The sequence below is a fragment of the Chlamydotis macqueenii genome, chromosome 1 (assembly GCF_036417535.1).
Source record: "Chlamydotis macqueenii isolate bChlMac1 chromosome 1, bChlMac1.mat, whole genome shotgun sequence".
In the NCBI taxonomy this organism is placed as follows: Eukaryota; Metazoa; Chordata; class Aves; order Otidiformes; family Otididae; genus Chlamydotis; species Chlamydotis macqueenii.
In genome coordinates, this window is record NC_141556.1 from 194,667,484 (window position 1) to 194,680,573 (window position 13,090).

Consider the following 13,090-nt stretch of genomic DNA (forward strand, 5'->3'; position numbering starts at 1 on the left):
CTGACAAAATAAATGATGTGAATTATATTACTTGCTTTCACCAAAGCATCTTAAGCAGTTCGTAAATATTCCTATATGCCAGATTCTTCAGGCAGAGCAAGTAAAAAAATTTTACTGTACCCCAGCTCTATGTAAAAACTTAAATTACTGACAAATACATGATTCAGAGAAAGAGATTTGGTTTCTCTTAGAGATATTGTAATAATTTCCAGACTGTAATAAACCGAGGGTTCATTTTCTAGCTTTTAAAAATGATCTCTTATGATTGTATGAGAGTAGGAAGATGGCTTCATGGTTAAATATGGAACTTTGGGAGATGTAAGTTGGATGGCAAGGCCTGCTGCGGGCTGTCTCTAACCTCAGATAAGTCTCTTAATCTCCACGTTACTCCTGCCTGTGGAAAACTGAGATAATATCCTCTTTTCATCAGTTCTCCCTTTGGTTTGCTTAGATTACAATCTATTCAGGTCAAAGACAGTTCCTCCTATTTTATATGGCATTTATATGGACCAATTTCACTAAGAGCCCTGAAGCTTGATCTATAGATAATTCTATTTTCTAATAGTATTATCTGGAGAATATCTACAATTAATCCATGAAGATGTACTAAAATCACAATGAATAATGATTCCTCCCAAACTGCTTAAAATTTCCATCAAATTGCAGAGGGGCAATATTATATCTAGATGATTAGAACAACAGCATACAGCTGGCAGACGAAGGTCCCCAATGTTGGCACAGTCTGAATATTTTATGCTAAAGTGCTATTTTTACTCTAAGATGGCTGATATTTGTTATGTTTTAGTATCATATGTTAAAAAGCTTGTAAAGGAGAAAAAGTAACTTCTGCAGAAGCTAGACAGTAGCATTCCCTCTTATTACCACTTCCAGCAGATCTACCAGGTAAGAAAAAATGCTAAAGATAAGTACCAGTGAAAATCATTATATGAAATCTTTCTCTTTCATTAGCTTGAGAGGCAAAATTGAGGAAGAATAAGAAGAACCTGACGTAAAACAAAATTCTGAAGTGAATGGAAAGTCAATACATAGTTTTAAGGCATTCGCTTTCTTTAAACAGAATAATAATAAAAACTGTTGTATCTAGAGACCTTATAGAAACTGGAGAGTACAAAATTAAAGCAATAGTTAATGAGGATGAGAATAATAATAATAATATTTCCACAAAGCTGCTCGAAATCAGACAAAGAATATAACTTTTCTTCCCTTTTGTAGGACAACTGTGAAACTATTGGTCCCCCAGGGGCTAAACCAGCTCCCTGCTCTTCTGCTGTGACACACAGGGGCAACACAAAGCCTGTGGCCGGGATGCCTCTTGGGTTGGTGCCTGCCATTAGTGGCTCCCTCAGTAAAGCCATGTACATGTTATTCTGCCTCTGTCCTTCCTGCAGCCACCTGTGTGAAAATAGGGGTACCTCCCAACCCTGCCCTCCTGCCACATCCTGGGACTCCCTGTGTGTTTGTGGGAAGGGTGAGGGGGCTCTCAGCTTTGGGCGACTGGGCTTGGATCCTCCCTGTTGTGTAGGTGAGCCCTGGACAATGTGAAAGTCCTCGTTTGGGGGTAGATGGCAAATAAGCCAGTGTCTGTAGCAGGAGGGTTTAGACAGAAACATGCACAGGGATGCAGGCTGAGACTACAGTGCTAGCTGTTTCCCAGGAGCCTTGCCTCAAAGAGTGAAAGAAACGGGATTCAGAAACAAAAAAAAAAACCCTGAAATAATGACTTACAGATAAATCTTCCCAGTCTCTGTCCTCACTTCCTTTGGGGTGTTGTCTGCTTCCAAGGCATTACACATTTTAATAATGTCTAATCTTAAACTCCTAACTTTTTCACAAATGGAAACAAGCATGGTGGTCTCCCAGCCTTCCGACCACTTGCAAAAGCTTTGGTTCCCCTTTGACACGCTTGCGCAGGAGGGGGTCCCAAATGCTGATGGGGTGTTTTCTGAACACCTCCACTGCTTTTGACAAGTGCTACTGCCACCTTGCTTGCGTAAGGACGAGTCCTCATGGACATAGTCACAAGAGAGGAGTCTAAAGGAGAAAGATCTTCAAAGCTGCAAATTACACACTTCACTGAAATATATAATTCATACTTATGAGAATTGTGTACAAATTCTTGTTGCATTGTATAATTTGTTCATGTGATCTCCTATAGTTTCTCAGTGGATGTCTTTATTCTTTTTTCTCATTAAAAAGTAAAAAAGGTTTTTCTGTTCTCTTGTTCTCCTAGAATTTGCCAATCGTTTGTAATTGGACTTGTCTTATATATAATGTTCCCTGTTTCTTGCTGGGTGGGACATGCCTGAACGGGGAGCGTGAACAATTATAATCTCAGTGTGTTAAGATTCAATGACAAAACACCTGAGTACTTCGCATGCAACAGTGCTTGTTGTGCCTAATGGCTATGGATTCATAGGGGTGGTCCTACAGATGATGTCCTGCTGCTCCCTGCAGGAGTTTAGTCATCTCGAGTGCTGTTGGTTACCCACAGCTCTCACCAACCTGAAGAGGCTTTGTAGGCATGCGGTGCTTTAGAAACTGAGACCTCTTAAGGAAAATAAACAAAGACTTGATTAGCACTCTTCAACCTATGTGACAGCTAATATTTTTCTACTTTATGTCCTGTTTTTCAGGAGCCGGAAACCTTACATCTTTGCTTTAATATCCTCTAATTAATGCATATTTTCTCTATCACTAGCACACTTGACATCCCTTCTTCATGTCGTATCTAAACATGATCTCTGTTTTTCATGTCAGCAACCGAGTTTCTCATTCACGTTCATGTATAAAACTATGCAGGCTAATCTCTCCTGTTTTCATCAGCAGCTTAGTCTTTACCGTGCCCTTTCCTAATATCCTTAATCTCTGCTTCTGGTAAATAAAATAGTGACCTACTTTATTTTTCTGCCTTCAGAGATAAACAAAGTGCACGTGGTGGAACAGCAGCTGCTGTTTCCTGACTGCAAGCAAAGAGCTGTAGTGTCCCTGGTTCAGAGCTTCGCTAAATCCGTTCCTGCTCTCACATCCCCCTCTCTATGCATGTGGGTGCCTGTGGCAGCCCTGTCTCTGCTGCTATCACCCAGGTCTGCACAAAACAGAGTAGAAGGGATTGCCTGCAGATGAGGATGGGTTAGTTACAGGGAAAGTGGATTCAGGGGCTGCAGTCTCCTCTGTTGGTGCTCCTTGATGCAGCGATGACTCCTGCTCACCAAGCTGGAAAGACGCAAACAGCTCTCCACCATGTGCTGTATATCATGCTTCTCCTCTTTGACCTCCACCTGAGCTACCAGTTATTTGTTAAGTGTGTGGGAAGCAGGGACCAATGCATTGCATTCACTTCACAATAAGTGGGGAGTGGGGGTGTCTTTCCCATGGTTAGCTCTCTCTCCCTTTCTGCAGTGGATGATGGTGTCAGCGTTGACTCATCAACCTGCTTGCTTCATGGGTATCTTCCAGTACCTCCAGAAGCTCCAGCGCTTCACAAGACTGTCATACGGTGGTAAGAGCTAGGCACCAAAATAGAAAATCAATAGTATGCAAGCAGACTACTCCCACATGGTGCTTTTGAAAATCTCCCCCACAACCTTTTGCATCAACACTAACCAGATTTCACCTATAAATCTGCTGCACTTAATCTCCCTGAGTACTTCTCCAGCCCTCATCTCTCATCTCCAACTTAAGCTCCCTTATTGACAGATGCACACACACAAACAACTCTTTTTTTTTTCCCCCCTCTCAATTCTCCGTTGTTCAAAAACAACATATGACGACAGCTCTGGCAGGGCTGTATCCACCCTGTTTGCACTCAAAGTAGCGAGCAGTTCAAAACGGGAGGACAGAGCTTTGCTCCCGCCTGGCTCTCACAAAGCTCCTTGCAAGAGGCAGCCAGGCAGCCCATGGTCTCGAATTTGGGGGCTTATGTGGCTATCTCCAGCTTCCCTGCAAAGCCATGGCATGTGTCTGCACAATTGCACAGTGGCAGCTGGATGTTTTACCCTTGGCTGGCTTTAATGCTGTCTTCAAGTTATTGTTTCAAAGCTGCCTGATGCAACATCAAAGCAGCAGCCCAGACAAAGCACATTCAGGCTGGGAGCTGGGGTGGAAAGAGGGAAAATTTGCAGCAGAGCGATCAAGCAGGGTGTTTTTTCTCTTGCTTCAATGGGAGTGAAGGGCATGGGGGAGACCTGCTGGAGGAAGAAATTTTATAGGTGTGAACCTGGCCAGAGAGAAAATCCAGCCTATCTCAGAATGCTGTTAGCTGCTTTTTTTTTTAATTGCGATTGTCAAACTTTGAGTAAATATTGATTGGAAGTGTTGGAAGGAATATTTGGACTAGGGCAACATCATGAAGAGTTAACAGAGTATCTGAGGATAAATGCATTGGCTCTTTCATGTAGTAAAAACATCCGAGTAAACTGAGAATCCTAACAAGAACTAATTTCCATTTCAGATCTTGTTTAAGAGATTAATTACAGAATATTGTAGAGCTAATTAAACACATAATCAAGAACAAATAGGCACAGCATTACACCAACTAACAGAAATATAAAAATTGCTGTGCTAGAACAGGCTATATTTCTGTACTTGGAAAGCAAGAAACGGCCACAGCCTCTTACAGCTCTCACATGGATGAAACCAATACCAGCTAGAAAAAAAAAAAGGTCTCCATACCCAAACCTACAAATTCTATAGTAAATAAAAACTAATGACCTTCTACAGCCACAACTGCTGTGAGTTTTGTGGGTACCAGGAGGTTTCATGCTAATTATTTTTCCACTTGCACAGCATCATAAATTTAAGGAACTTAAATTACCATAAAAACAATAATTCACCTTATTACTAATCTGTTGAATATCTGGGTACTGAAAAGCTGAGTACTGAAATGATGTGCCCGTGTTCTGCCACAAAGTTAGTGAAAGAAAAAGTAATATAAATTGAGAGTCTTGACATTCAGCTGTTCTGTCAAGATTTAAGGATTTACGGAAGTTACTTTGTAAACCACCTGGGGGGAAGTGAAATCACAAATTTAACTAATTGAGACAAATAATTCCAGGCTGCTCTTGTCAGCTGGCAGCCGTTGGGTTTGAGGTTTTGATTTTCACTGAGCTCTTGTGAATTCCTTGTTGACTCTCCAAGTCTTCATCACTTAGTAAAACTGGCAGTTCTGTATTTTATAATATTTTAATGAAATTGTCCATCACAGACATCAGTTTGGTGCTCTGAATTCTGCAGTTATTCAGATCACACATGGCCATTGAATCAATCATATCCTCAAGCAAAGGCCATACACATATATATGTGTGTGTGTGTGTGTGTTACATATTAGCTATTTAATTCTAAACCTTTTCAGCTCCAGAGAGAAATGGTGTGGCTGCCATTGCAGTGTGGGCATGGCAGTGACCAATTTTCCCTTGGCATGCATGTAGGAGAAGCTGCTGGCTTTGGTGGCAGATGCCCCTGCTCCTCTCCTTTGGGTCACCCAAGGTGCTGGGGGGACTGTCTCAGGATGCAGCACAGCCGTGTTGGCTTTTCGCTTGGCTTTCCGGCCCATCTGTTCAACGTCTATGCCTTTCACCCGACCCAGGCATTAATCAGACTTCTGTTGCACATCGAGTTGCTCTCCCCTGCCCTTCATGTGTTACTCCTGGTTTTTCTTTTGCCCTTGTTCCTTTTTCATAACTGTTCCACTTTGGGCACTGCATTTTATCCTCTGCTCTTGGAGGTGATCCTCAAAAAACCTCCTTTCCTGTTTTTTCTTTACTGCTTCAAAGAAAAAAAAGAAATTAAGGTGTGTGCTACTTTTGAGGACAAGAACATGAAGTGTCTGTGCTTGAAAATAATGTTGAACACAATGTCTCTCATCCGCATGTGTGGGAAGAAAAGAAGTGAACAAACCACCTGTGTTACACTCGACTTTTGAAGAGTATCAAGGATAAAGAATTTTACAGGGTATACTTTTCCCTCAATGATTTTTTAAAGGACACAGCTGAGAAATGGCTGTAAATGAGGAACTGCCCAGAAACAGAAATCAGATTAAGGAGTTTTACCTAGGACTTCTTGTGAAGCTCAGCCACTTCCCACACTGACAGATTCCTCTCTTGTTGGACAGTGTTGCCTTTTAACAGCAAGGTGAAACTATGAGATTAAGATCTGGAAGGGCCAGAAGATCAGTAACTGGTGAGTTGAACTAGCTCACACCAACAATGATGCCTGTGTGGTCAGACATGGCAATAAGGACGCCAGCTGGAATTTGGCTCATAGCATACAAACCCTGGAGACCTTTGGGTATTAGGGAGAGCTCAAATAGTCTTAGTTCATGCAAAGATAGGTATTCTTTTCAACATTAATTCATCTATAAAACAACTATCCTGGCCAGATTTGTTTGCCCTTGCCTGGAAAGGACAAAAGAGAATGGTGTGAGTGTTTTTTTCCTTCCTCTTACCTTCATGCAACCCTACCTGCAAGTTCAGGCATATTTAATTCTCTTACTTTTCATCCATGCATGGAAACCAGTGTGGAGCCAGGGTCTCAGTCACTTCTCATCTACTGGAGAAGCAGGCTGGCCAGCATGAGGATGTGATACCTCAGCCCCAGACAGCAAAAATCAACTTCCCACGTGGAGCCCAAGTTTAGGGCCCTCAGTGCTTGCTTGTGTCCATGCTGTCAGGCCTCCTTGGGAAGGGTTACCCACATGACATGGGGACAAAGTAGCAGAGGACAGGCAGTATTTGTCTGCATGAATAGAGAATCATAGAATCATAGAATAGTTTGGGTTGGAAGGGACCTTTAAAGGTCATCTAGTCCAACCCCCCTGCAAGGAGCAGAGACATCTCCAACCAGAGCAGGTTGCTCAGAGCCTCATCCAACCTGGCCTTGAACGTTTCCAGGGATGGGGCATCCACCACCTCTCTGGGCAACCTGTGCCAGTGTTCCACCACCCTCACGGTAAATATCTAGTCTAAATGTACCCTCTTTTAGTTTAAAATAATTACCCCTTGTCCTACATCTGAGAGGGTTCACTCCTGGCCAGTGCCACCTTGTCACACCTGTGTTGGTGCTGGTGGGGCACCTCTGGAACAGACAGTATTGGGGCTGACCTTCTGTTGCAGCACCTATGGCTGTTCCTGCCTTCAAAGTATTATTTTGGACTGCTGGCTGCTCTCCAGTCTGTGTTGCCTGCGCTCCAGCCATGTTTCCAACCTTGCTTTGCAGTAGATTGTTTTTCAGTAGAGCTGATGTGCTGACACGATCACAAAAGCGCAAGCAGGCGGGCTTGGGCAGGGTCTGCTTGTGCCTCCTGGGGCATCACCTGTGGATGTATCAGCCTCTGTGTCAGCCTGTGCTACGGCAGCCTGGGATATTTCCCAGCTGATATGAAGTCCATGTTACATGTTAGAGATAGAAGACAAGGTGTTACTTCTGCATACTGTATTTTCTGTATGGCATGGCCTTATAATTTTTCTTTCCCCGTCTTTTGCTGCTTTTAAATAAAATCTTCATTTCTTAGTCTGCCTTTTCTCTGCTCTCCCATCTCAGTTTGGTGCAGAGTCACTGGACCCCATGGAGGTCTCATGAGTGACATTGACCGAGCTGTCTCCCCAGGACCTTCTTTGCCACTTCCAGATTCTTTTCCAGTTTATCCCCAGAGGGCTACAAAGCCAACACCAGTCTGGTCCCACTTTCCATGACTCCAATAATCAGATATCTGCCAAATTAAGCAGAGTTTATGCATTTTTTTTTGTTTCAATACAGAAGTTTTGCAGAATCAGGCAAAATGTTCCTTTGCAGTGATGCCAGTAAGACTGGCATAAACCAGTGCCCTTAATGCACATGTAGCCACTCCAAGGTGAGTAGTGACCATTCTGCCACTGAAATGGGGAAGATGACTACTGCAGTTATCTTTCATGCTAAAATCTATAGCTTTGTTCAGGTTTCAAGGAGAATGTGGACAAAATTGAAAAAGTATCCTAAGTTTGAGAGCTGTTTGTGAGAGTTGTTTCTCCCCAGAGCAGAACTGACCATGTCTTGTGTCATTTTCTGCCAATACAATTAGTGGCTAAGATTTGCAAAAGTGAAAATGTTGATGGCAAGGTGGATCCTGCAGAGCCTCCGGCGGTGTGGGGCTGTATCTAGCCATACGAACCACTTGCAGCGTACACTAGCTCCGTGTGCTTTGCAAGAAGTCAGGAGAGATTACTGTTTCAGTTCCGGGGTTCAATTAAGTTATTCACATACTTATGTGGGGAAAAAAAAATTAAAATCAGCCATTTCTATTTTGATGACAGTGTGGTTCATGATGCACTTTATATTCTAGAAGACCAACAGAAAGATTTTGCAAAGTCTGCAGTTCCCTGGTGCAAAACCTCAAGAAATGTGCTCAGAAATAAGACTGCTTCACAAACAGATGAGCCCCTATTTGTCCAGCTGAATGGCTGGGGACTGGGCCAGACCAAAGGAGTTTTGCAAATTTTTTTATAAAATCCTACAAAAAAAAATTTGTTGCCTTAATAGGACAGTAATCCATATGTGCTGTAATACTGGCTACTAATTAAATCATTTTGAGACTTAGAAATGTAGTTAAAGCAAGCAGGGATTAAACTGGTCTGGTAGTATTAGTCTTTTTAGGGAATTCCCTGTTGATTTTTTATAGAAAACTGCTTAAATGAGCACAGAGACAGGAGAAACACCTTTTCAGCAATTACTGTTTACTGTATGGAGCCTGTATATCTCTAATAGTGATCTCTTTGCACACACTAAAGGAAAAAAAAAAAAGATGTAATACATGTGAGGTCAGTACTTTCTGTAATTCAGTAATATCCAATCATTTTTATACATGAGATAACCCATTCTTCCTCTTTGTACTGACATAATGTATTTGCCTGGAGTTTGAGGTGTATCAGACATGGCCCCAGAGGCTCCCACAGACATCATGTACAATTTGGGCACAATGTGCCTTCCTAGGAAGGATGCATTTGGCATCTCCCTCTGTGCCATCCATGGCTCTCTTCTCCTTTTGCTTCTCCTCGAGGTGCTCATCTCCCCTTGCAGAAGGCTAAGGGGCTGGGATTAGAGGCATTTGCTTTTCCTGCAGTCCTCATGAGACCTATAGGAAAGGGAAATCCTCTCCTGGCTCCATGTGGCAACTGCAACCCCGTATCTCCTTGGTGTTCCTCATGGGTCTCCAGCCACAGGGAATGGGAGTGACAGGAAACCAGGATCTGGGGGAACTGCCTCCTGAGTGAACCCAGGGCTCACCACAGTGCATCCAGCTGCCCTCTCCAGCATCCCTACAGCAAAATGTGCAGCCTTTTTGCTCTGCTTAGGCTTTGGCTCAGGCTTTGGAGGGCCTGCCTGAGCTCCGAGTTAAGTCACCTGGTATTTTTTTATTGTGATTTTGATTTTTGGTACTTTCATTTAGCTGTTTATTAAGATGCTTAAATGCAAATGTAAGCACTCAAGTTATGGTTTATACACTGCCTAGATCTGTACTTCTCACTTGAAAATGTGTTGATGTAAGTTACCGGCAAGTGCAGCTTCGTGCATCTCTGATACCACCACCTTACACAACCAGGTCCCCGGGGTTCTGCTTGAGCCTGATGTTACAGATGTCGTATAAAAATAACGACATTTTAAAGCCCCGCCTTTGTAATTTAGGCCAGTAGCATGATTGTCCAGCTATGGCTTATAGCAGGAAACCCTCAGTAAAGAGAAGCACACTAAACAGAGATTAGTGGGGCCTGGTCTTCTCTCTTTCAAACAAGGACAGTGAAAAACATGCTACCAGTCTGAAATGAAGGAGGATGGAATTGTTTGGTTATTGCTTCCTGACATTTTGAGAGTATCCTGTCTCATTCTTTTTCTTGTTAATTCTTATTAAGTATAAAAGAAATATTATAAACTATGCACAAACACCATATTACAAGATCATAATTTACCATCTGATCCTTAAAACGTTCAGAAATCTCTCGAGAATATTATACTCCCTTAACTGGTAGCAGGTTAATGCATTTCCTTAGGGTAAATGACTTTTCACTTCTGATGTTAAGAGAAACCTCTCTGGAAATCCTTCTCCCTAGCTAGAAGCAAATACTTTGCAATGCTTTATTATAATTGCACATCCATAATATTCATTGTACCAAAAAAAAAAGACTTTTACAAGAAATACCCTGTAAAAACACTATAAATGACAAATAGGAAAGCATTGTTCACTTAAAATACTTCACCATATTTGCAGTGCAAAAAGCAAATCAGACGCCAGAGTCACACCAAATTTATATTAGTGCTCTGTGCTACTGTGTTCTCTATCTTATTTTATACGCATTCCTATCATTGTCTAAGTGCTTTTCAGTTGTTCAGTAAGGGAGCTAATTGATGTGATTTGGTCTTTTTCTTACCCTTTCTCTTTTATTTGTGCAATGAAGTATTTTGGTGGGGTTGGTTTTCTCTAGGATGCAAAAAACTGTTCATTTACATTGGAAAAAACATGAGAAGAAAGTGTACCTTGCACTTGGGAGAGATATTTTTTTGAAGCTGAACATCTCCAGTCCCTGTAGAACTCCATTCCTGGAGCAACTGGGCTCTCTGATTTCCAAGGACACTGGATTGAGCCCTTTCCAAGAGCTGCATTTGGGTCAGCATATTTAGGTTTTCACATGCACCTAACGATTAAGCAGCTCAAACCCTCCTGCCTCTGTGAGATAGCACCCTACCTCCGCAGTTAAAATCTTCCTAGAGAACTGAAGGAGCCCAGATTTAAGCCAATTCACAACAGCTTTAATTAAAACTCAATTAAACTGATTCCGATTTAAACATCCAGGAGGTAGGCGCACAATCCACACTTAATTACCCTAGTGCAGCCTAATGCCCTCTTCTGTGCCCAGGGTGGTGGGCTCCTGCTCGGGGGCTGACAGTGAGGGTTGTGGGGTGCAGAGCTCTGCCAGGTTGCTTGAACCCTCTGCTCTCTTCTCCCCTTGTCTGCTGCTCCCGAGCCCTCCCTGCCTTCTCCCTGCACCTTGCTGAGGCTCGGCAGCCCCAGCCGAGCAGCTGCAGAGCGTAGGGAAGGCAGGTGGGGAGCCCAGTGCCACCCCCGCAGGGCCACTGCCATGCTGCTGAGAAGAAGCTGCATGCACGGTCACAGGGGCGGCAGAGGCTGGTGGTGCCCGGCACTGCCTGCAGCCATATGGCTGCTCCAGGGGTTCCCTGGCACAGCCCTCGGCAAATCCTCTTAGTTCAGCTTCACCCTCTTTCTTGCCTCTTTGATGTCGGCCTTGCCTTGTTCCCCGCTCCAGACTCAATTCCCACCGCAAGCTCTCACGGTCGGACGGTGGTTGTGCCCCTAAAGCTCTCATGGCCTGACCAGGGCTGAAGGATGGGACAATGACGTTCTTCTTTCTGCTCTCTGTGCAGGGTGTTGCCTGGTGATGGGACAACAGCCACAAAACAGCCCACGTTCGTGCCATGAAACCCTCTCGCCCCCCAAACCCAATGGCTGTACCCAGGCTACTTTGCCTGCTTTGATATCTATCACAGGTGCCTAGCGGAGATGAATGAGCCTAAGGAGAGCAAGAAAGGCATTTTGTAATGGGGGCCACTGCCGGCCAGCAAAGACCCAGAATGAAGAACTTAAATCTGCTGCTAACGTTGATTCTGCTCTTTGATACCTCAAGAAGGTCCCTGTTTGTCTCCATGTGTCACAGCCAGACCATACACACAAACCCACTTTCCTAAGGCTGTTAGGAGGATTTTTATTAAAATTTGAACCAAGAAAATGAAAAGCAGTGAAGTTCTTATGTAGATTAGAAGTAGGTACACAGCCTTACATACCAGGAAGGGCGCATTAACATTTATAAGAGGTTGTTGCAATTTATTCCGTTCCCCAAAATCTAGGTAAGAAAACAAAAATCCCTGCTGATGCCTTTTCAGTTTTGAAGCAGCATGATTAAAAAAAAAAAAAATCTGCTAAATCTAATGACTACATTTGCATAGATTACATGTGACAATCCAGCACACAACAGGGTGTCCTGCCATGGAGACAAGAAGCCACAAGGGTGATGCACTTCTTTGGCATTCATTGCCAGAAGTCAGCTACACTTCTATGACAATAGAGTCAGCTCATTTCCAGGAGGGCTTTGGTTAACAGCATCAGAGAAAATTACTGATTCTCGCTTGTTTTCCAAGCTGAAAGGTGTAGGGCTCTTCTCCTGCCAAGTGTGGAGGAGAGGTGGAGGAGGGAAAGCAGCTTTCATGACGGCACCCAGCAAAACCCCTCAGCTCTGGAGTGGTGAGGGGGAAGGAGTCCAATTCTGCTGGGCTCAGGCTGAGCGAGGCTGAGCCCCGAGCCCCTGGCAGCACAGGCAGGGGGCTGGCCGTAGGCAGCACAGGGTGGCTATGCACAGCCCTGCTATCCACCAGCACTGAGGGCATCATGGCTGGATGCCATGTTGGGTTGGAGAGGGAAAAAATGGCTCCTTTGTGTTTTCAGCACAGTGGTTGAGTTTTATGGCATCGCTTTGTTATTCTCGCAGTGTTGGCTATGGACAAACACAAGAAGACAATTTATATCCTGAGGCAAACTGGCTCTGATACGGTGTTACTCCTTTTCGTTTTGCTTAATTGGGCTAACAGAAAAAGACAACAGCTGCAATGGTGGGAAGGAAAAATGCCTTTGCTTGTCCTGGTTTTGACAGCAATCAGCCTGACAAGGGATTATCAATTGATCTGAGATAAGTGCTGGTGAGGGATGCAGTTTGTTGTCTGTTTATCCCCTTTACTATTTCATAGATACAATTACACTTCAAAAAAACTAATATAGAGAGTTATTTTGAGAGAGAGCAAACTCTTAGGCATGTTTAAGTAAGACCAGAGTGTGGCAAGGAGAAGAATGTCTCTGAAAAAAAATGCTTTGGGACTTCTGTATGTTTAGATATGTATGTATGTGTGCACGTGTGTCATGAAGTGAGCAAGTAAAAAGAGAGTAAAAAGGCACTTGTTTTTGAAAAAAAAATCAGGTCATTTTCTCCAGCTTGTGCCTTCCAGGATTGCAGATCTGACAATTGCAGGATGCTTCCTT